Here is a 23171-nt window from a genome sequence, read left to right as displayed (position 1 = left end):
CATGCACAAAACATCCGCTTTTCTACCCTTGACAATGTGTAGCAAGCCGGTGGTAAATACTTCTTCTCAACCTTGCCTTTACCCTCATCTCTACTCTTTGAAGCATCCGCGGCCTTTCCCTTGCTCTTCCCCTTTCCTTTTTTCGAAACATTTACATTTTCATGTTCCGATTCCTTTCCCTTTCTATCCTTCCCCTTTCTAACCTTGTCTTGAGGCCACAATTCCGGACGAATCCCCATCTCTTGCAAATCTAACCGTACACCCTTTCCATCCTTTGTTTTGCCTGAAATATTAAAAAGCGTTCCCACAAGAGCATCACACACATTCTTCTCTATATGTATCACATCAAGACAGTGCCTAACATCATGTTTTTTCCAGTACGGAAGCTCCACAAGATTGATTATTTTTTTAAAAAGACTTGTTGAGACCGGAGCTTTTTCAGATTTTCCAAACACCGTTTGTATACCCTTAACTCGAGCATAAACCTTAACACCGGTCAATGGTCTAGGCGCAGTCTCCTCTTCCACTGTCCCATCGAAAGCCTTTTTTTGCCTACGGTACGGGTGATCACGCCTAAGGAACCTTCGAGTCCTTAGGTACACATCTTTATGAGAATTCTTAAGGTATATACTTGATGTATCATCAATACATATGGGGCATGCTTTTTTCCCTTTACCCTTGTACCCACACAGGTTGCCATATGCAGGAAAGTCATTCATGGTCCACATAAGGGCCGCACGCAATGTGAACACCTCGTTCTTGTGAGCATCAAAACAAGAAACCCCTTCGTCCCACATCTTTCTCAAATCGTCAATTAGTGGCGCAAGGTAAACATCTATGTCATTTCCAAGTTGCCTAGGCCTCGTTATTAGCAATGAAAGTATTATATACTTCCGTTTCATACATAACCAAGGAGGAAAATTGTAGATCACTAAAAGAACCGGCCAAGTGTTGTGTTGGGAACTAAGAGTTCCAAATGGATTCATCCCGTCTGTGCACAACCCAAGTCTTCAATTTCTGACTTCATTACCAAACTCCAGAAACTTCAAATCAATGTTCTTTCATTGCGGGGAGTCAGCCGGATGCTTCAGCGTTATGTTTTTCTTTCTTCCCTCGGCATGCCACCTCAAGTTTTTAGCGTCTTTTAGTGTTGAGAATAGACGCTTAAACCTTGAAATAATAGGAAGATACCACAACACCTTAGCAGGAGGTCCCTTCATACCAGGATTGCAACTCATGCGGTATCGCAACTGCTTGCATCGTGGACACTCCTCCAATTGTTCATACTCATTACGATACAAAATACAATCATTATGACATGCATGTATCTTCTTATACTCCAAACCAAATGGACAAATAAGCTTCTTTGCATAATAGTAAGACTTAGGAATTTCATTCCCATCAGGCAACATCTCACTTAATGCGGTTAACAAAGAAGTAAAACTAACGTCTGTCCACCCATGCTTCGATTTAATGTTAAAAAGTGTTAGCACGGTAGAAAGTTTGGAGTATTTTTTGCACCCAGGGTACAAAGGCTTTTTGGAAGCCTCCGATAGTAATTCAAACACATCACCTTCGACATTATGCAACATCTCATCCACGTCTTCATCCTCGACCTCATCCAGTGGATCATCCTCAGCTCCATCCTCACCACTATCAATAACATATTCATCATTCTCGCATTTCTCGTCCACACGAATCTCATTGCTTCTATCATGCACATCATTCCCATCAAGATCCCTACTATACTCTCCACTTTCACCATGCCAAATCCACACATGGTATTTAATTCTAAACACACGACAAAGTACATGATCTCTAATGATTTCAACACTATTGACCACCTTCACATTATTACAATCAACACAAGGACAATATAAGCCTTCCTCACCCATTTTGCGCTGATAAGATAAAGTCGTCTCGCAAAACTCTTGAACCCCATTCCAAAATTCCAATGTATCACGTCTACCGTACATCCAACCACGATCCTTCTCCATTTAGTAAAGTGTCTCTAAACATATATAGCAACATATTATGAATAATGTACAATTGCTACATATTTTATGTAAATCAACTTCAAGTACACACCGTGAATATACCATTCATATAGTGAAAAAATGCATGTTTCCAAAGTGTCCTTATCACTCCAACATAACCCATCCTTGAATGTCTACTCTCACTAGTGAATGTATGTCAACTTTCCAATTTTAAGGAAAATTCGAAAGCACTTCCCCCCAGTTCTCCAAGTACACGATGTAGATAATTACTTACCCACATATGTACCCAGAGAACATGGTGAAGAAATGGAAAGCCAAGATGTTCCTTAAAATCGAAAAAAAAAGACAAACATTCACCACCTAAGTGAGAGTAAACATTCAACAATAGTCCCAACCGGGGACTATTGAAGACTTCTCCTAATGAGAAAGCCTTGAACGGGTATCTAGGCATATGATGATGCAAACATTCAACATATTATTGTAATTATTTATAATTAAACAAGACACAACTTGTAATATCATGAACAAACTTTTATCAAATGGATAAATAGAAAGAAATATAGCTGCATAAAGTTTATAGTTCATACCAATATAGCAAGTACAATGGATGTAATGTCTCGAACTTCCCACTTGAATAGCTAATAAATTTTTGCTTCACTACATATGAATCTACAAAAATAAAAAATAAAACAAAAAATAAAAGTTAGTAATTTTGTCAAGAATTATAAAACAACCTAAAATTACACATTAAAACATACTACCAAAGTCCACTAATTAAGTAACAAGGTTACTAATAATCTCTAAATTTATTCAAAATTACCCATTAAAACTTACCAAAATTGAAATAAATAATAACAAGGTTACTAGCTAATCTCTAATTTATTCAAAATTTCCTAATAAAACAACCTAAAATTCAGACAAAATAGAGTAAAATTATATTCAAAACTTAACTTTAATTTGCCTAAAAATTGTTCAAAATACAAAATAAATTAATACTAACCCTAGGTGGAGGTGGAAAGGGAAGAGAGATGGACAGTAGAGGACGGCGGTCGGTGGTGGAGGGACCTCGGTTAGGGCCCCAACGGCAGAGCACAGTGGCGCGGCGGCTTGGGCGAACAGGTGGTGGAGGGACCTCGCTTCTCCTTGCTTACTGCTTGTGCTCAGTGTTGGAGGGAGTGCGGAGGTGTGCGCATGTGGAGGAGGGAGTGCGGAGGTGGTGGAGGGTGGTGCGGTGGCTGTAGCGGCTGTGGCGTCACCGGTGGAGTTTGTGGTGGTAGGGTTTGAACTGATGGAGAGACTGAGCTAGTTCCTCGTGGTTTTGGTCGAATGAAAGTGAAAACAGAAAGGTGAAAGAGAAGGAAAAGGAGCACTTTTTTTTTATTTTATTTCCAATATTGCCACCGGTTCAAAACCGGTGGTCTTAAGCATTTTTGCCATCGGTTCGGTTTTGACCGGTGGCAATATAAATCGTCTAATCCCGCCCATTTTTTAAGCCACCGGTTTACAAATGCCGGTGGCTTTTAAGCGGTGCCTTTTTCAATTTTTCTACTAGTGATCCTTTCATCATGTTTTATGATTATTTTTGTATCGTAGTTATTTGTTCACTTTTTTGTTTGGGAAAGTTTTTTTTAATTTTTTTTCAAATATGCGACAATTAACAATTCAACCCAAATCTGCTACAATTAACAATTCAACAAAAGTAGCTCTAGATTTATGACCATTTTTTTACACATGAGGTTTAATACACTTGTATACCAAACTCGTTAGTTTTAAGACCAACAAACGACATTTTGATATTTATTGAACGTCTAAGGTTTTCTATGTAAAAAAAGTTATGAAACTACTCAATATTTAGGACATCATCCCTTAGTTGTTAAGTAATGGATGAGAAATAGAGTTAATGAATGAAGACATAAAAAATCGAGAGATAAAGTACGGAGATAAATAAATGTAATGATGTAGTGAGAGAAATAGGTAGAGTAATAAATTGTTTTTTTTTTTGGGAAAGAGTGATTTATTAATTAGTGAGAGAGAAATCAATCTACTGTAGAGTGATAAATTAGAGAGAGAAAGAGGGGAGATGTCATTTAAAGGGCACAATAACCAAAGGCCATTTCCTTTGAGCTATTTCCATTATAACGTTTTTATAAACAATATTATGAACAAAAATAATTCATGTTAGTATCCTTTCTGTAGGGTTATCACTAATAAATATGTTACAAACTACTGAAAATATAATCATTAAGTTTAATTGATTTATAAAATATAATTATAGTAAATATAAACTTGAGTTTACTTGAGTTAATTAAAAAGGATAATAATTTAGTTTTTGAATTGAGTTTTACGTTGGTTCGCGTATCGTTTGGGACACTAATATATATTTTACACGAAGTATGTCATCCCAAAAAACGCGCCAAAAATATTAAACAAGATACTAACATACTTAGACTTACGTGATTATTTCTCCAAAAAAATTATGAACAACTGCACCCTTCATTATTATTGAAGATAGAACTTACTCAAATATTGAAGTTGGGAATCTTGGGATGGATACAAAATGATTTTCATATTTATATTTTCAAATCTTACATTTAAATTATAGTGAGAAACCCATTTAAATTAAATGAAGTAGGGGAGAGAAATTAGAGAGAGAGAGGGAGAAGTGGTAAGAGTAGGAAGTAATACGAGTGGCAGTAGATTAGAAATATTATTATAGCAGGGAACATTTACTGATCTATAGAGAAAGTAAAAAGATGTCATTTACTTTGACTTTAACCCAACAAGTACGAAAATTAAACCAACATGTGTAAACAATCACAATTTTTAGTCCTTAAGTTAATAACATCAAATGGAATTTGCAAAAAACACACGACTTTTTAATTTAAGTAAACATCGAACGGATTTACGGCTTGTTTGTTTATTTTCTAAGCATGAATTACCTTCCCTATTACATATTAGACAAAATGGCACGAGTTAAGGTATACCAATTTTGTTCTAAAATATAACGTAGTATATATATATATATATTTTTTTTTTGAGAAAACGTAGTATATTAGATTAAATTGAATTCAATTTAATATTACTATAAAATTGGAATTAAATTCAATGAAGTAGGGGTGAGAAATAAGAGAGAAGTGGTAAAAGTAGGAGTTAATAAACCTGCCACAAGGATTAGCAAGAGAGAACATGACCATTTACTAATTTGGTGAAAAGTACCCAAAAAAAAAAATTAAGGGGGCTGTCATTTCAGCCACTTTGACTTTAACCCAACAAATACGAAAATAAAACCAACATGTGTAACATTTTTAGGAGGAGAAGTATGTACAAATTGAGATGTCATAAATTAATACATAAAATGAAATTTGCAAAAACACACGTTCGTTTACTTTAGGTAAACATCAAACGGGTTTTTACAGCTTGTTTGTTTAATTTTTTAACCATGAATTACCTCCCCTAATTCATATTAGACGACATAACACGAGGTAAGGTTTATTGAAGTCATTCTAAAATGTACATCATAACCTTTAATTAGTTTTCGGAAATTTCATCAAATGCTCCTGAGTTATTTTTTTTATTCACCAAATACCCATCAAAACTTTAAAATTCACCAAATACTCCTGAGTTTAAGAAAAATGTCATCAAATGCCCTTAATGACTAAAGGCGGTTAACACCGTTAGTCATTAATGACTAATATGCCACGTGGCAGCCTCTAAGTGGTTGTTGTAAAATTAATTAATTAATTATTAAAAAAAACTTTAAAAATAAATAAAAAAACTTTAAAAATAGAAAAAAAAATTATAAAAAAAAAATTACCCCCACCACCCAAGACCCACCCCACCCCCAACGGCTGACCACCGGCCACCACCCCCAGACCCTGCGCCGGTGGTCCATTTTCGCCGGCGAGGGCAGCCCCCACCCTCCGACACCCCCCTCCCTACCCCCAGCCCCTTATCCCTCCGTTTCCCCTCCCCTAAACCCTTCCCCCACCTCGAAAAACCCCCCTCCCTTCACGGCCGGCGCCCAAACCCCCACCCCGGCGCTGGCGAACCAATTTCGCCCCACCCCCTACCATCCCCACCCCCTTTCCCCCCAAACCACCACCCAAAAAACCAAAAACCCTTTAATCGAAAAAACCCCAAATCGAAATCTAGGGTTTCGATTTGGGGGTTTTTCGGTTTTTAAGGTGGTGGTTTAGGGGGGAAAGGGGGTGGGGCGAAAAAGGTTCGCCGGCGCCGGGGAGGGGGTTTGGACGCCGGCCGCGAGGGGGGGTTTCAAGGGATAGGGGGGTTTAAGGGGAGGGGAAACGGAGGGAGAGGGGGCTGGGGGTAGGGGAGGGGGTGTCGAGAGTGGGGGGGTTGGCCTCACCGGCGGTCGGTTCCGGCTGGGAGATGGCGGCCTGCGCCGGCGCCGTCTGCAAGGATGGTGGGGCGGGGTGGGTCTAGGGGGTGGTGGCCGGTGGGGGTACTTTAAAAAAAAATATAAGTTTTTTTTTTAAAAGTTTTTTTAATAATTAATTTATTTATATTACAACAACCAATTGGATGCTGCCACGTGGCGTATTAGTCATTAATGACTAACGGTGTTAACCGCCGTTAGTCATTAAGGGCATTTGGTGAAATTTTTTTAAACTCAGGAGTATTTGGTGAATTTGAAAGTTTTGATGGGTATTTGGTGAATAAAAAAATTACTCAGGGGCATTTCATAAAATTTCCGATTAATTTTACGTAGTATATTACTCTACAAAAATGTAATATCATAAATGGGTAGGTGAATGGTATATATCACGTAATAAATAGTACAAAGTTGATAGTTCCCATGTAAAAACTAAACCCTCTACCAAAAGTAAACATGATTCATGACAATTGAAGTGAACAGTCACGAATGATTTCCACTGATTGTTCTATAAATAATCATCACCCTTCCCAATTATTTCAATCATCTATTTCTTCTGTTAAATTATATTTTCTATTCCTTCGTTTTCCTCCAAAAAAAACTGAAAAAAACATGGCAAAACTCACCTCCACCACCGTTGTTCCACCACCACCACCAGGCGGTGAAGTAACAAACCCCATCATCTTTCTTGATGATGAGGAGGATGCCCCACCACCACCACCACCAGGAAGTGAAGAAGCACACCCCAACAAGTTGGAGTCAGGGATGAATCCTCCTCTAAGTCATCCACCAAGTCGTCCAACAACAAGTCTTCCTCGTCATCCACCACGAACTCCTGTCCACCCCCTCAGTCATACAGTCCTAGTATGTCCTCGTCTTCCTCTGGTGATCATGGTGGGTGCGACGATGACGTCAGTGACGGGGCTTGTTCGGAGAAGAGCAGGAACTCGTCGGACCAGGAGGACTAGACGGTGATATTCGAGGAGGAAGTGCCTGAATCCGCTGTCAGGAAGTCGTTGTTTTAATATGTTGTTAGTATGGTTATGTTTTTAAATTTTATGTTTAAGTTTATGAAGTTTTAATAAGGTTTTAATTGTAGTTATGAACTTATGAATTATGTAAATTATTGTAGTAGTTGTTGGTGCTTCTTTTTGTTTAGTAATGTATATATTATAATTTATGTGAATTAAGTTGTGAATTATGAATTATATGTGAATAATGTGAAGTTTTAATTAATTACTAACTCCGTTTTTTATTAGTTAACACGTTTTGACTTTAGCACTATTCACACACTTTCCTTTGACCATGTTTTGTGATTTATACGTAATGAAAAATATAGTAATGTGGGGTCTTGTTAGATTCGTCACGGTATATATTTTCAAAATATCAACTTTTTATAATTTTTACTTATCGGTAACTAAAGATATTAACGTTTTGATTTGTGCATTGGCAAACGTGACTAAATAAACTTGTCAACTAAAAAGAAACGGATGAAGTAGTTCATTGAAATGTTGTTGAATTAGTTCATCCATATGTGAACTTTTTATGAATTACTACATCCGTATTTTGTTTAATTCAACTATTTTTGTTTTGATCTTGTTTGGTGATGTATATACAATATGTAAGTGAAAACGTCTAACACTGTCATAACTTCACTTTATCGTAGATTATTTGCATGAATTATACTATACTATCCCCAACACCAATTGATCTTAAAAAAAGACTTTTCATGTAACTAAGCCATAATTTTGAATTTTTTGGGTTGACTGATATGTTTTTTAGTACAAAAAACCATTCAAGGGTCATCGTTACATTATGTCAACCAACAAATGACATACATAAATCAACTGGGAAGAGAGTCCCATACAAATACCAACATGTGTTTAAATTAAACAAACAACAAGGCTTTGCTTGAAAAGGCTTTTCGATCCCAAACTATTTGCTTGAAAAGGCTTTTCGATCTACTCGTTTAAATATGTTTTGATATATGAGAAGCTAATTACACTCCGATGTATGAAAGTTGTATAATAGGAATCTTCTCCGATAAGAGGAATATAAAAAAGAATAATGTCCAAAAAAAATGGTGTACATAATAATAGCTGTTTTTTAGCTTCTATTAATCTAAATTTAAAGATTAATTATTTGTTCTTGGTTGAATCAAATCACATTATACCATACTCAAAAGATTCAAGCCACTAGATGAAGTTAACTAAACCAAACTAATCATATCAAATCTTAATATTCTTACTTTATTAATGATAATCAAAACAAAGACAAAGTCAAGATAAGCTTAACAGGTATAGTAAATCTGTTGTTGATAGATGTATGTGTCATCTTTGCATATGCATTAGTAGATACAATATGAAGTACATTTATGTAGTCATCTTTTGAGGGATTGAAAATTGGAGGGCTTAATGATTTCCAATATAATTTCTGAACCACAATTTTGAAGTTGTTGGGGTGACGGGTATGTTTTTTAGTACAATAAACCATTCAGGGGTCATCGTTTCAATATGTCAACCAACAAATGGCATACATAAACCAACTGGGATAGAGTCCCATTCAAATACCAATATGTGTTCAAGTTAAACCAACAACAACCAATTTAAGAGAATGCATTGCCTAAATTACAAAGATGGAGACACGGTCTCTTCTAATAGTGTCTCTTCCAACAGATCAATGGGTCATCAGCTTCATTCACAATGGCCCCTTAACCTGCAACCATTCACTTATCAAAGTCACTCACATAATTCATGTACTTATCATACAGACTTGGGTATGGACTTAAAGAAACACCTTTTCAGCAACTCGATCTACCGTGGTCTTGTGGTCACATTCTCTAGGAATCAATGGGTGATACTCCTCATACGCAATATTCAGTGACTGCAGAACACATTAAGAATAAGCTGTGAGACTCACATTTCATGTAGTATTACTACCCACTAATCAAACCCACATTTGCAACAAACTTATCATACCAGCATGTCACCATACAAATCATCGCCCTTCTTGTCCTGCAACACAACATTTTTTTGACTTTGTCTTGGGTCCAAACAACCAGTCTTGGGTAGACACCCCATTTTACAGGAAAACGCTTCAAATGATCCAAGTAGAACACCTGCAACAAACACACAGGTGAAAAATATAGGAACTTAACAACTAATAAACTGATTCGTAATAGATAAATAATAGAGATGAAGCTCACTTGAATTTAGATAACGACAACAGACCAGCAGAAACAGGATACAACCACCACAACCAGCGCGGTACCCATTTTTTTGAAAACATGATTGAAACCCTTTTGCCGTCTCAAGAACCCAGTAAAATATGAAAGAACACCAGTCGTACTGCGCATTTTTTTCCCACCAAGACTTTAGCAGGGAAGGAAAGAAGATGCAAGATTCAATTCGTTTGTCGTTGTGTATAATAAGTGACCAAGAGCAACTACTAGGAACGTGTCCTTGAAGTATTCCTTTTGTTGTGCAGTGACCAACTCCAGCACCTTATCGTCTTCCTCATCTTTCTTGAAGGTCAGCAAAGCATCAGCTGCTGCACTGACAAGGATACCATCACTTTTACTATCGCCAAATCGAGCAGCAACCTGACGAACCTTACGCACCACTTCAGTGTTGCCGGCGTCGACAGTCTTAGGAACAGGCTTAGAACCCATAGGAATACCAAGTACAGAGTGTATTTGTTCTGGACATAAGGGCAGTAATTGCCCATCGCCAAACAACAATGTCCTATCACCACAAATCCTCGTCATCAGCCAGTAACAAAACTGACAGGGTAAATGAGTCAATTTCAGATCAAGCAAGCCATCAAACCCCATAGATTTCACAGCCTCCCTCCTAGACTCATCAAACTTGCTGACCAATTTAGAAAAAGCATCAACCTTACAAACCAAATGTGGTTACTTCTTAGTCTTCTCCCAATGAGTCTTCATACTCCTCACCACACCATCTTGTGTCGGGACCTGCTCCCCTTCACTCAAAATGTCCTACAATTACAAAATATATTACATTGCTAACATAGTTACATAAAACGAACAAACATAAACAAGACTGGCAGTTAATCATACCTTATTCTGTGCAGCCTGTTTTCCAGTACATTGAGTTTCCATCTTGTGGTTGATGAACAACTTAAACTCATCAATTAGTCTAAGAAGAGGGATCCCTTCATTGTTATTGCCATCTTCTGGTTGAACACTATGGATATTGTCCAACCCATAATTCAGTGTACACTCTTCAGCTGAATTAACAATTACCCCGCCTTTGTTGATGTTTGCAGCAGCTGCTTCGCGTCTCAGTTGTCTCTGCCTTTGCTTCTCAATGGCTCTGTTTTGAAGCATCAATTTCCTGAGGTTTCCCTAAGGAATGACACAAAACACGTAAGTTCGTCTCTGTTGGCTTACTTAATTTTAATAATGCAAATCAACCACATAACGTTCATACTCACCGGATTGTGTTTCCGGTCACCAATTGGGCCTGCCTTCATCTTATCTGCGCATTATAATTTAATTATACTTTAATTTTAATAACCAAACATAAACACTCAAACAGATCGTAGTTGACAATAAATCCTTCACGCCTAAACAGCATCACAGAAATTATAATTGGCTGCTACAGAAGTTAAACTGTCACAAAACTTCAAAGAATAATTCAAACAAATCATTGATAACAACAACCGTACACAGAACTACAAAGAATAATCCGGGAAAATCATGAAAAAAATAATAAAAAATTAAAAACCCTATAAATTATTTAACAGAAATGGAAGGTGACCAACTTGAGTACTGAGAAACACGTACCTCGTAAATTCACCAACAGAATGCGAGCCTGCAAGAACCGAGGTTATATGAGGGAGGAACGAAGAAGCTAAAACCCAGATTCACGCGTTATCCCAATGTCTAAAAATAAAGAAATAACCAAACAGAGATGTTCATTCTATTTATACCCTTGAGTCCCTGAGTAAGTATGTTCTACATCTGACCAAACTATGCATATCAACAATGGTTATCAGTATAACAACAAATAAGACAGTGATTAACAAGTACCAACATAATAAGCCGAAACACAAACAATATAATGTCAACTGATATAAAATCTCATAATACTTAAATTCACAATCATACGCTTTCAAATTCAGAAGATAATGTTTAAAACTGCAATTTAGTACATATTTCTAAATCCATATAATATTCTCTAAATACGAAAACACATCAAAACAAAAACAATGAACATCGTTGACAGCAGCATGGGTTTGATAGTAGTTAAATTCCCCCGAATTTCCACCACCGAGTTTGCTATAGGACCTAGCCCAGCCTCAACGAGTCGCGTCGGGATCAAAACAATAAACCATATTATGTTTTCCTCTTCTACCCATCTGAAGGAGTTGCATTTCCTGCACTTGTAGTAGGGCCTACCTGGATTCGTACTGGATTTGGAAAATCGTACATCTGAAAGATTAGAGACATAGAATGGGCATTGATAAGCTTCGACCCACAATATTTTGTACTCAAACCGGGACATTTGATTCAATTTGAAAAGCGAATTTGTATTTTGGAGTGAATGCAATTGTGATTTTGGTTCAATGTAAGATGTCAAATTGTTTTTTTTTCCTCTGTTGTGAGACTTCTCAATTGTGTTCTTTTAGGGAATTGAGATTTAATTGTGTTGTTTTAAGGTTTAGACAAATGCCTTAGTATACCAACAGTAAACGGTTTAACAAAGTTGTGGTAATATGAACACAAATGCCAATGTGTTGTGGGTGATGAAATACCTCGATTATCTTTTAACTTCCAACGGTAATTTAGTTAATTCAATTAAGTTTCATTCAACGCCACTTTCATCTTACTCGATCGACTCAGTTTTCTATGTGTGTACAAATTTCACTATCATATATATCAATGGACTCCGTTGCCTAATGTGTTAGATGAATATCACTTTCATCTATATCAATCAACTCCATTACACCTTTGTAAAAGATAATGACTTTAATCTACATTAATTGACTCCATTACCACTTTGTGAGTGAATTGGACTTTCATGTACTTCAATCGATTCAATTGCCGAATGTGTGAATCGATTCAATTGCTTATGTGTGAGTGAATTAGACATTCATCTATATCAATGGACTCCATTACCTAATGTGTGAATGAATTTGACTTTCCTCTATATTAATTAACTCCAACTTTGAGCTATATTACTCGACTCCTCATTGCATAATGTGTGAATGAATGAATTTGACTTTCATCTATATCAATTGATTCAATTGACTATGTGTGAGTGAATTTAACTTTCCTCTATATCAATAGAATCCGTTGCCTAACGTGAGAATGAATTTGACTTTCATCTACATCAATTGACTCCACATTGCCTACTGTGTGAATGAATTTGACTTTCATCTACATCAATTGACTCCTCATTGCCTAATGTGTGAATGAATGAATTTAACTTTCATCTATATCAATCGATTCAATTAACTATGTGTGAGTGAATTTGAGTTTCCTCTATATCAATTGAATTGGTTGCCTAACGTGAGAATGAATTTGACTTTCATCTACATCAATTGACTCCTCATTGCCTAATGTGTGAATGAATTTGACTTTCATCTATACTACTCGAATCCATTGCCTACATGTGAATGAATTTGACTTCCATTTATATCAATCGATTCAATTGCATATGTGTGAATGAATTTGAATTTCCTCCTCTATATCAATCGAATCCGTTACCTAACGTGAGAATGAATTTGACTTTCAGCTATATAACTCAACAACCATTAGCGTATGTGTGAATGAATTTGACTTCCATCTATATCAATCAATTCAATTGACTATGTGTTAATGAATTTGACTTTCCTCTATATCAATCGAATTGGTTGCCTAACGTGAGAATGAATTTGACTTTCATCTGCATAAATTGACTCCACATTGCCTAATGTGTGAATGAATTTTACTTTCATGTATATTAATCGACTCCATTGCCTATGTGTTGAATGATTTTGATGATTTCCCTATTTCAATTGATTCAATTGCGTATTTCTGAATGAATTTGACTTTCCTCTATATCAAGCGACTCCAATACTCCATCGCCTAATGTGTGACTGACTTTGACTATTCTCTATATCAATCGAATCCGTTGCCTAACGTGAGAATGAATTTGACTTTCATGTACATCATTTGACTCCACAACCTCTTTGTGAGGGAATTTGACTTTCTTTCCGCTACTTCAATCGATTCAAATGCCTATGTGTTGAATTAGGTGTTGTGTGATTTAAATTGACTTTTCGCAAAACGTCAAATTAGCAGTATCTGTGAGCGAAGTTAACTTTTCTCAAAATAGCGAATTTGATATATGTGACAAAATGTGACTTTTCCACCTCATTCAAAACATCGATTTAGGTTTAATCATGCATGAGTGATTTTGATTTCTTCCAAGTAATTCAGTACATTGAATTAGCTATTTCTGGTGAGTGAATTAGACTATTCAACCTAATTCCAAACATCGAATTAGTTATATTTTTGAGTCAATTTGACGTTGCAATCTAATTTATATGTGTGGTTTTGAGTGTGTCTTTTCCATCAAATTCTACTTATCCAAGTTAGCTATAAATTTCACTTCCATCTAATTGAAAACATCGAATTAGCTACATGTGTCATTGAACAAATTAATTACGAAACATTAACAAGTAGTTTGATTATGAAAAGTTTGATCGTGAATTTATGTTTCACAAATTTGTGACATTGACCTTCGGGTTAATGTAAATTTGAATTAGAAATTTGATTATGAAATAAACGAATAAATTAACCAATTTAAAACTATTAAATCAGTATAACCCATTAATTACACACACATAACATGCATATTTTTCAGAGTATAACCCATTTAAGACTAGAACCAACCAATTATGCTTGTTTTTTGTGGTTACTCGATCCATTTAGTACTGTAATATGATTTCATTAAGTCATGAAATTTTAATTTACAATATCAGCAATTTCACTTTAGGAGGAAAAAATCCCGCCCAAATACCCGTCATTGTCACGGGTCATATCAACTGTACTATTACCTTAGTAAATATGATATGTGTCTCCCTACCATATTCATAACATTTTATACCATCAAACGGTGATTGTGGCTATGACTATTTAACTGAATTTAGTGAATTCAGTAGTGAATTTTGTCTGCATTAATTTCATTTCAATGGTTTCTATTTACCAAATGACATACACAAAAAAATTACAAAGCTGGAACTCATAGCTGTGTCAAAAATATTTTTAAAATAAAAAAAAAAATCAGAAAATTAAAAAATCCTTAACATTTGGTTTCTTCTTTTGTATGAAATGCAGAGGGAAAATTCCCGACCATAACTTCGCCAGTACACATCATTGTCACGGTCTAATCAGTAGTACGAATTCCTTGTTTCTCCCATCCCATTCCCCATCCATAATTTTACAAAATTATATCCCAACGTTGTTGTCTACCATACCAACTAATGTTTCTACATCAAATATGGTATATGTTGTCAACGTTTTGGTATATATATTACACCAAACGTTAAGCACTTAAACTGTCCAGTCTTCAAACATAATCTTCTACGGTATGTATTAGTCAGGTAGATCAAATACACTCTAACCTTCCCCACCACACTATAAAATAATCTCTACCCACTGTGAAAAATAAAAATGGCTAGGAAGCCACTGTCCATTACCCACCGTCTTTTCGCCTAACAAATGAATAGCAACAAATTCGTATCGCTCAAATTACATCTGAAAAAATGCTACTACTTCCAATTTCCAAACAATCAAGCCAAATAATCCAGAGCTCGACTACACAAAGTGTAAGTACTACGTTAGCGAAGCAGCAACGACTTTGGATGACGCCATTCTAGTTGAAATTGCGCGGGATGAAATATTGGCGTCGAGGGAGGTTAAGGATTTGTTAAGGTAATTTGGTACGACGGCCAGGTTCATGAAGGCTGGTGATGATAAGGTCACTCCTCCCATGTACCACACATGGAGGACCTAAGCGACTATACGGGAAAACTTGTCAATTTTTTTTAGATGGTGCTTCGCTAACAGTGTGGAGGACACTCTGGTTCCTAGATTCTTACTTCCCTTGATTGATCCAGAGCCCATAGTTCGGCCGGACTTGACTACTTGCTACAGGTTACCTCAGTCGCCCACCTACCTGTTCATAGGATCATTTACAGATACGCTGCACGTAATGGTTGTGGACACCGAGGTTTATGATATGTACATCAAAGTGGAATCACTTGAACTGAGCAAGACAAAAATAAGGTACTTTTCCTTGGAGGTCTGCTCTAGTTCAGTTGTAGCAGATAATAGAGACCCTTTTGAAATTGAAGACCACATTGTGTTTTGGAATCCAAGAGGCTTAACTAGGTGGTCTTTCCAGGACAATTTCCGGAAAATTAACGACTACTTCAACCCAGTAGTCATTATAATCACGGAAATTTGATTTCCAGATTCACTTACAAATTGATTGTTGGAACAATTACCTCCTTCTTACGCAGTAAAATCGTACAGAGATGATGGACCTGGAGGTGTTGTTATGGTATGGAATGCAATTGCTATTAAGCCACGATACATGCACCAAGGTATAGGAGTGAGATTTGGTCTGCTGTTGGAAGTGGAGTTTAAGGTAATATTTACTTTTGTTAATTAACAAATTTTTGTAATCACTTGCAATAGAAGTAACTCTCTTGGTAATTCGTATCACTTGTAATCACTTTTTGTTAATTCGTGAAGTGCGCCTTTAAGATTCAGCCTTTAAGATGAGTTCATATAGTAGAAATTCATTATATGTTACCTGTTGGTCGTTTGCATTAAAAAGTTGGTATGGGAACATCAACATGAAATATCGTGATATAATAAGCTTATTTACGATCGTTTTTGGTATTGTTATCTTACGTGTTTATTCTGGTTTATCACACTGCTAAGTTGGTATCGTGATATGATTAGCTTATTTACGATCATTTTTGGTATTGTTATCGTACTCGTTTATTCTGGTGTATCACACAGATAAGTTGGTATCTAGTCCTACAATGTCTACTAAGAAGTTCGATTTTCTCAGTTTCGTTTAACTATTTTGATTTTTTAATATTTTTTGCTCATCCTTAAATACAGACATACAAGACTGATGACACTGAGAACTACGAGCCACAGCAAGATGATGCAGCAAGATGATCCTTAAATACAGACATACAAAACTGATCCGTTTGAACATGATCTTTGATGTTTTGAATGTACTTCGTATTTTAATCTGTGTATCCGCCACTCCAGTACTGAACTGTTACTATTTTTATATACAACTTAGGTTTCTTCTGTGTATCATGGCATAGCCATATAACTATTGACTCCTAAAGAAACATACATTTTACATTGTAAAACTGCAATTTTGTTCCTCTGCTAAAACATCGTAAAACTACAATTTTGTTCATCTGGTAAAATTATTCGTAAAATATTGAAGTGTGGTTTTGTTCGACATTTGAATTCCTCCTGCGGAAGAATAATTTATTGGAGGGGGGCCTTGACCATTGTTATGGGGTCCTTGAACATCAGTTATTCTTCCCTGTAAAAAAAAGCCACCATGAACACAACTTACACGAAAAATAAGTAAATTGTTTAACATAAGAAACTCTTTTGAAGGAAATATACCATGTTTGATGTCGGGGGTAAAAAAAATGTGTTGGTTACAGTTACCACGAGCCGTTGGAATTGGTTGGCTGGGACCCATACACATATCTCCTTGGTCAGTTACTCCACCACAGTCCCGCTACTGGTTGTTTACCACCTGGTGGAAGTTGTGTTATTGATGGACAAATAGCTGCTGTTGTTGGCTGTGTTGTTGATGGACAAATAGCTGCTACTGTTGGCTTTGTTGGTTGCTCTGTTGTTGACCAAAGAAGTGATGTTGGTTTTGCTGCCCAAACTGCTGTTGTTGGTTAAGCTGCCCCAACAGCTGTTCTTGGTTCTGTTGCTGAACAAAGATCCGCTTGTTTTGTTGTTAGGCATAGAACATCGAATTCTGAGTCAAACCATTCTCATGTGGTTGGCATGTGAATCAAAATGCCTGTCCTACTACTGCTGCTGGGGCTTTACGATTCTGTTTCACAAGGAACAAATTAATACTAGGGGAAATAAGCAAAACAGTACAACAAAAATCAATGAGGACTAAATTCAAACCAAACAACCAGCACAAAATGTAAACAACACATTCAGCATTAGCAATATCAGAATGGGGGTTTACTTTTTGTTGAATGTCTACGCTTTTGTCAAATTCATCGCTGCTTGAGCTGCTTGAACTGTGTTTTCTTTTTCCCATCTTCTTCCTCTTTTTTTTCTTGGCAGACTTCTTCTTCTTATCGCTGCTGTTGTCGGATTCATCATCACTGCTTGAGCTTGAACTGTCCCTCCTTTTCCCCTTCCCCTTTCCTTTACTTGGGTTCTTCTTCTTCTTTATGTTGGATAACTTCTTCTTCGCCTAGTGTTTACTGGGTGCCTTCTTCCTCGCTCGACTCACTGGTTCTTGAACTAAGGGAGAAACGGTGGTGGCAGTTGGATCGGTTGAGTTTTGAATAAGTGTAGATGTCGGGATCTAAACTGGGGTAGATTGGGTCATGGGGGTAGTGTCACCTAGAGTGCGTGTGTCATTTGCTGCCCCCCTGCCTTGTTAACAGAGCAAGGGGTAAGTGGCAGTGGCACCTCATTTTGGTGTTTGGTCGGCTCCTCAGTGTTGTTGCCTCCCAGACTCCACTCCTACCCTACCTTCCTTCTCATCAAGTTGCATTGCCATGACCCGAATTCGTTCCATCAGGACCCACTCAACTCTTCGGACATACTGGCTCTAAGTAGAATCGATTCCAAGGCAACCATTGCCTTATCATATCGCTGCACATCTTCTGTTTTAGAGGGATCATGGTACGCAACCTTTACCATTGTACGTTTCCGATTAATATCTTTCCGCCACCTGTCTAGAACAAGTTCTTTCGGCACCTCTTTCACAGAATGCAGATCCAACACCTTCACAATGTGGCTACAAGGTATCCCGTGGCATTCAAAGTGTTTGTAATCACACACTGGAAACGACGTTTCCAAACAGAATTTTACCACCACAATCCGTTTCTCATCTCGATCGGGAACCTCTTTCTTTTTGAAGTTTGACCAAATCCATACTCTGTCCTCGATCACATGTTCAACAAAACCATCTGAGATGTTCCTCCTGGACAGAGTGGTCAAATACATCAGACTCTGACATTGAATCTGCACTTCCTTAAACTTTACGTCCGTGTACAATTTTTGGAACGCACGGTCCATAGCTAACTCAGTTATTAAAGGGCGAACAAACCGTCTGCTGTTCGCATCAGCCGTCTGCTCATCTATCGCTCTGCTCTCCATGGCCTTGCAATATCTGGGAGCAAACTGGTACAACCGCGTGCTCCTCCTCACATACCCATCAAAAAAGCTGTTCATGCTTTCCACTCTCTGGGTTGTTTGCATACTGGCCCAAAAAACATGTTTTAGATATGCCGGGATCCACATCTCCCGCTCGTTATACAAACCTAATAACAACAAACATTATAATGTAAACAAATCACTACCACAAAAAAGGCCTCAGAGAACGGTTAGAATAGGCTTTATAGACCGCCTTAGGGGCGTTCTTCTGCTAAGCGATGTATAAAGTATAGAGAACGGGTCGTATAGGCGTTTTATATAATAACAAATAGAGAACGGTTGTTAGTCACAACCGTTCTCTTTTCCCTTCTTAAATTCGTACACTAAGGAAGGAATACAGAACGGTTTAGACCACTTAACCGTTCTATATTGCATTACAATATAGAACGGTTAAGTTAGATAACAGTTCTCTAATTTTTTTTTTTTTAAAAAAAAATCCAGCCATATGTATTTAATTATTCGAATTACCCCTCTACGTATTTTATACCGTATTATTCCTGTATTTTAATAATCTGAATTATTTTTGTATTTCATTTTAGACCTGTATTCCTGTTTTATATCTTGTATCCTGTAAGAAAATCTTCACATTTCCTTTGTAAAAAAAATCCAAGATCCTGTACATGAGATATAACTTTCTGTATAATAAAATTAACAAAAATATTTCCAGATACGACGAAAGCCATCAAAATATACTTCATATATATAATTTTAAACATCTAACCACAATCAAATTGAATCATTCATACAAAATTTGTTCTATACAAACAAATACGTGAGTTAAATATCAAAAACCTTTCTAGTTAATGTTGATTTAAATAAAAAAATTGATGCCCCAAAATATACCAATACCATATTGATCTACAATTCACATAACTCATCGTCGTTGTCATTTGGTTGATGGTATCCGGTAACATATGAAATCCACCTTTCCCTAAGCTCGTCAATCATTTGTTGAGAATATGTATGAGCAACTTGCTTAAAATACTACAAAACAATGTAAAATACATACATATTAGTTAATAATATATTAGTTCAAAATAGAGTGTCATTGTGGGGCATGGATAACAAATAAGCCTCAGTCAACAACATAGGTATACATCCGAAGTTGCCAACAAGGCACAACCAAACAAGCAAGAGTAACAGACCTTGCAAGCATTTACACAATATCTCATGAAGTCATGATAGCAACAGCAAAGTAACAAATTTCAAATAGTAATAACAATTTGATCTCTTTATGTGCCATCAATATCATTACAGTTATAATTGAATTCCCTTGAGCACTACTATTGTGTTAACTAGCTTAACATTAAGGCACAAGTTCTTCTATTTAATATAACCAAACTCTACTAGTTAAAAAAATAAGCAATTAGCTAAATATATCTACTGCCACTGATACAATCAATATCTTTATTGATTTAAAGTGCACATCTACTGCCACTGATACATTAAAGCTATGAAAATGAAGCCATAAAATGGGTGTCCCACTCCCACTTATGAGAAAATCCCTTTGAAAAAACAAAAGAAAAAAAAAAGAGGATGAGAATCCTCTATCTTACCTCATCATATACTGCCACTGATACATTAAAGCTGCAACTATCAAATGCACACGTTACCTCGTATAGGCATTTAATAATCACATTTGGATTTACTCCCTTGGTGTCGTACATCCAATCCTTTCTTAATCTGGCCTTGAAAGCTCTCCAGCGGATTGAAGCTCTCCCTAATACATAATTTCTACGTTCTTCCGGCACTATAAATCCTCTCTACACAATTCAAATAAAAGATATCAGATATAACAATACCGAAATTCATATATCAAAAAATACCTGAATTCGAATAAACAAGCTTTTATGAGGATTGATCATTCTCTGGAAGCCACACTGCAATCTTGATTTTTTCTTTTAGGAAACCCATCAAGGCAGAAATTATATATAGATAAATCAGAAATAGCTACATCAATAATATCATCAATGATGAAATGGAACGAACTAGAATCTCATCAATGATTATTTTCATCAGCCTAGCCTCTCTAGCAAGCTGTAAACCCCACCAGATAGCTTTGCTTTAGCTTCAGCAGCCTTCAGTTCCCACATATCACAACACTGGACAACAGAGCAAACTGCAGCTGCTTGTTCCCAGCATGCGTGTGCACAATATCCTCCTGTACTTCTTTACATATAAGCCTCACCCATGAAATTCAATTATTCCAAAGTCTATTGTATTTTGACTCTAGTCTCTATGTATTAGCCTCACCCATGAAATTCAATATTTTGAGAAGAATAAACTTGACTCTAGTCTCTATGTATTAGCCTCACCCATCAATTTTTTTCCTCATTACCATCAAACCATTGTTCCATAGCCTAATTTGTTAAATCTCCAATATTAATTAATTACAATTTGCATTAATAAAAAGCAAAAAACGGACAATTATGTGGGACAGAGTGATTAATGAAGGATACAATACAGGACAGTCAAAACAAAGTTGGGCTGACATTTAAACTCTCAGACATTCCTGCAGCACCTGCTAAAGACTATTTGATTTGCATAAACCTCATCACATATAATCTAGTTCAAAATCCCTAGCATAAATTAAGTACTTATATTTTATTAACAGCTTGATTATTACTTCTTATATAATCACTACTTGGTACCATTCATATTTGTTTTCTATTGACTTCACTGCAGCTTGATTATTACTTAAGGAAAGTGTTAAAACATAGGCATATGAGTTAAACATAAAAGAGTACAATAAAATTGAAAATTATGCCTTTTTCCTATGGTAATTATTCATGTTTCATTTGGGATAAAATAGATGCCACTGCCAAATCTGCCACGACTCATGAGTATCGACGTTTAATTTTCATGTATGTATGTATAGGCATGCTCTGAAGCATATGCAACAAGGGTCCAGCATCATTAACACAACATCAGTTCTTGCATATAAAGGGAGTCCAACATTGCTGGACTACACCTCTAACTCATGATCATGGAACTAATCAAAAAGCCTTTAATCTTACCGTGATGAATTTAAAGAGGTCATCAATAACTTCTTTCGGAACTTCCTCCCAGTCTCAATAATTGATATTCACTCTTTCACGAACAACTACACCAATGTATGATGAAAAGATATATCTATTTTCCCCAATTGGCACTTTATTGTGATTCCATTCCATTCCAAATTACACAACTAGTACATTAAATTACACTCTCCCTAGCATGCTTTGCAAGGATGTCCTCTCTATTTGTTCCTTTTTTTTTTTTTAATCTGATTAGGGTTCTAAATTGAACTTAGTTAAGATTAATTTGGCTAAATTAATTTTGATTACAATTGAAATTAAAGTAAATTCGACAAAATTAAGGGTAATTTGATTGAACTTACTGCAATAATTCGGCATTTATCCCTAAAACTATAACTGTGAAATTTTTTTCAATCACCTAAAATTCGAATTGCAAATTACTTTAATAGATGAAAACTACGAATTCACTTCTATTTCCTTCATAATTTGAATGATGCATGCAATTAGATTGACAATTATCAGAATCCAATTACTCTTTGAGAAGAAAAATTCGAACCAAAAAAAAAAAAAAAAAAAAAAAAAAAACCATCGAGCCTACCTCAATTTACTGGTGCGGTGCTGCAGACGTGGAGCGGCGGTGGAGCGACACTGTAAGCGGCTGATGAAGGTTTTGATATGGAGGTTTAATGGAGGTTTCAATTTTTTTTTTTTTTTTTTTTGTTGATGAATGAGTGAGAAGAGGTTTCACGTATTTTTTGATTTAGTATTCTAGTGAAAGTGAAAGAGAAGCGCGCTTCACTTTTCCCATTTAGCCGCCTTAGATAATTTGGGTAAATTATTACTCGGTACGTATACAATTTCATCCTAATTTAAAAAAAAAAAAGTTAATACAATATAAAACGGTTGTCAAGATGACCGTTCTATATCATCTATAATAAATAATTATTTTTTTAATTATTTGAGTAAAAAAAATAGAGAACGGTTAACTATGCTAACCGTTCCATATGTATTAACATACAGAACGTCTCTTATATAAAGACGATCTATATTCTTCCGGAGAACGTCTTGCGTTCTATATTTTGCGATCTCTAATCTAGTTTTTGGTGTAGCGAATATAAAATCACATAATCTGAAATTCAAAACATCAAAATCACATACAAAACTAACCTTCAAGCCAAGTGTAACAATCTCGTTTTTCGGCCACATTGTAATTCTCCATAACAACCATCCAAGACGCCTCAAACTCCTCCGGAGTCAAACTATTGTAGATGACATTCTTGAGGTCC

At 36.2% G+C, this 23171-nt stretch overlaps 2 long non-coding RNA genes across 4 annotated transcripts; both read right to left on the bottom strand.

Moving 5' to 3' along the window:
• Positions 1 to 8856: 8856 nt before the first annotated feature.
• LOC110689140 lies at positions 8857 to 12130 on the bottom strand. Its single transcript, XR_002504813.1, has 7 exons — positions 11201 to 12130; positions 10849 to 10892; positions 10472 to 10759; positions 9596 to 10390; positions 9369 to 9508; positions 9187 to 9273; positions 8857 to 9105 (listed from the first exon to the last, which is right to left on the bottom strand). It is a non-coding gene; the product is annotated as an uncharacterized LOC110689140 (long non-coding RNA).
• A 4457-nt stretch (positions 12131 to 16587) lies between these two features.
• LOC110689138 lies at positions 16588 to 22869 on the bottom strand. Of its 3 annotated transcripts, XR_002504812.1 has the most exons (6): positions 22484 to 22838; positions 20425 to 20631; positions 19743 to 19852; positions 17664 to 18975; positions 17072 to 17519; positions 16588 to 16985 (listed from the first exon to the last, which is right to left on the bottom strand). It is a non-coding gene; the product is annotated as an uncharacterized LOC110689138 (long non-coding RNA). The 3 variants fall into 3 exon arrangements; XR_002504811.1 differs by having other exon boundaries at positions 17664 to 19852; positions 20425 to 21029; positions 22484 to 22869; XR_002504810.1 differs by having other exon boundaries at positions 17664 to 19852; positions 22484 to 22861.
• Positions 22870 to 23171: the final 302 nt, after the last annotated feature.

This window comes from Chenopodium quinoa, unplaced genomic scaffold (genome assembly GCF_001683475.1).
Source record: "Chenopodium quinoa cultivar QQ74 unplaced genomic scaffold, ASM168347v1, whole genome shotgun sequence".
Lineage (NCBI taxonomy): Eukaryota > Viridiplantae > Streptophyta > Magnoliopsida > Caryophyllales > Amaranthaceae > Chenopodium > Chenopodium quinoa.
Note: the sequence above shows the minus strand (reverse complement) of the source record. Positions and strands in the feature narration are given on the sequence as shown.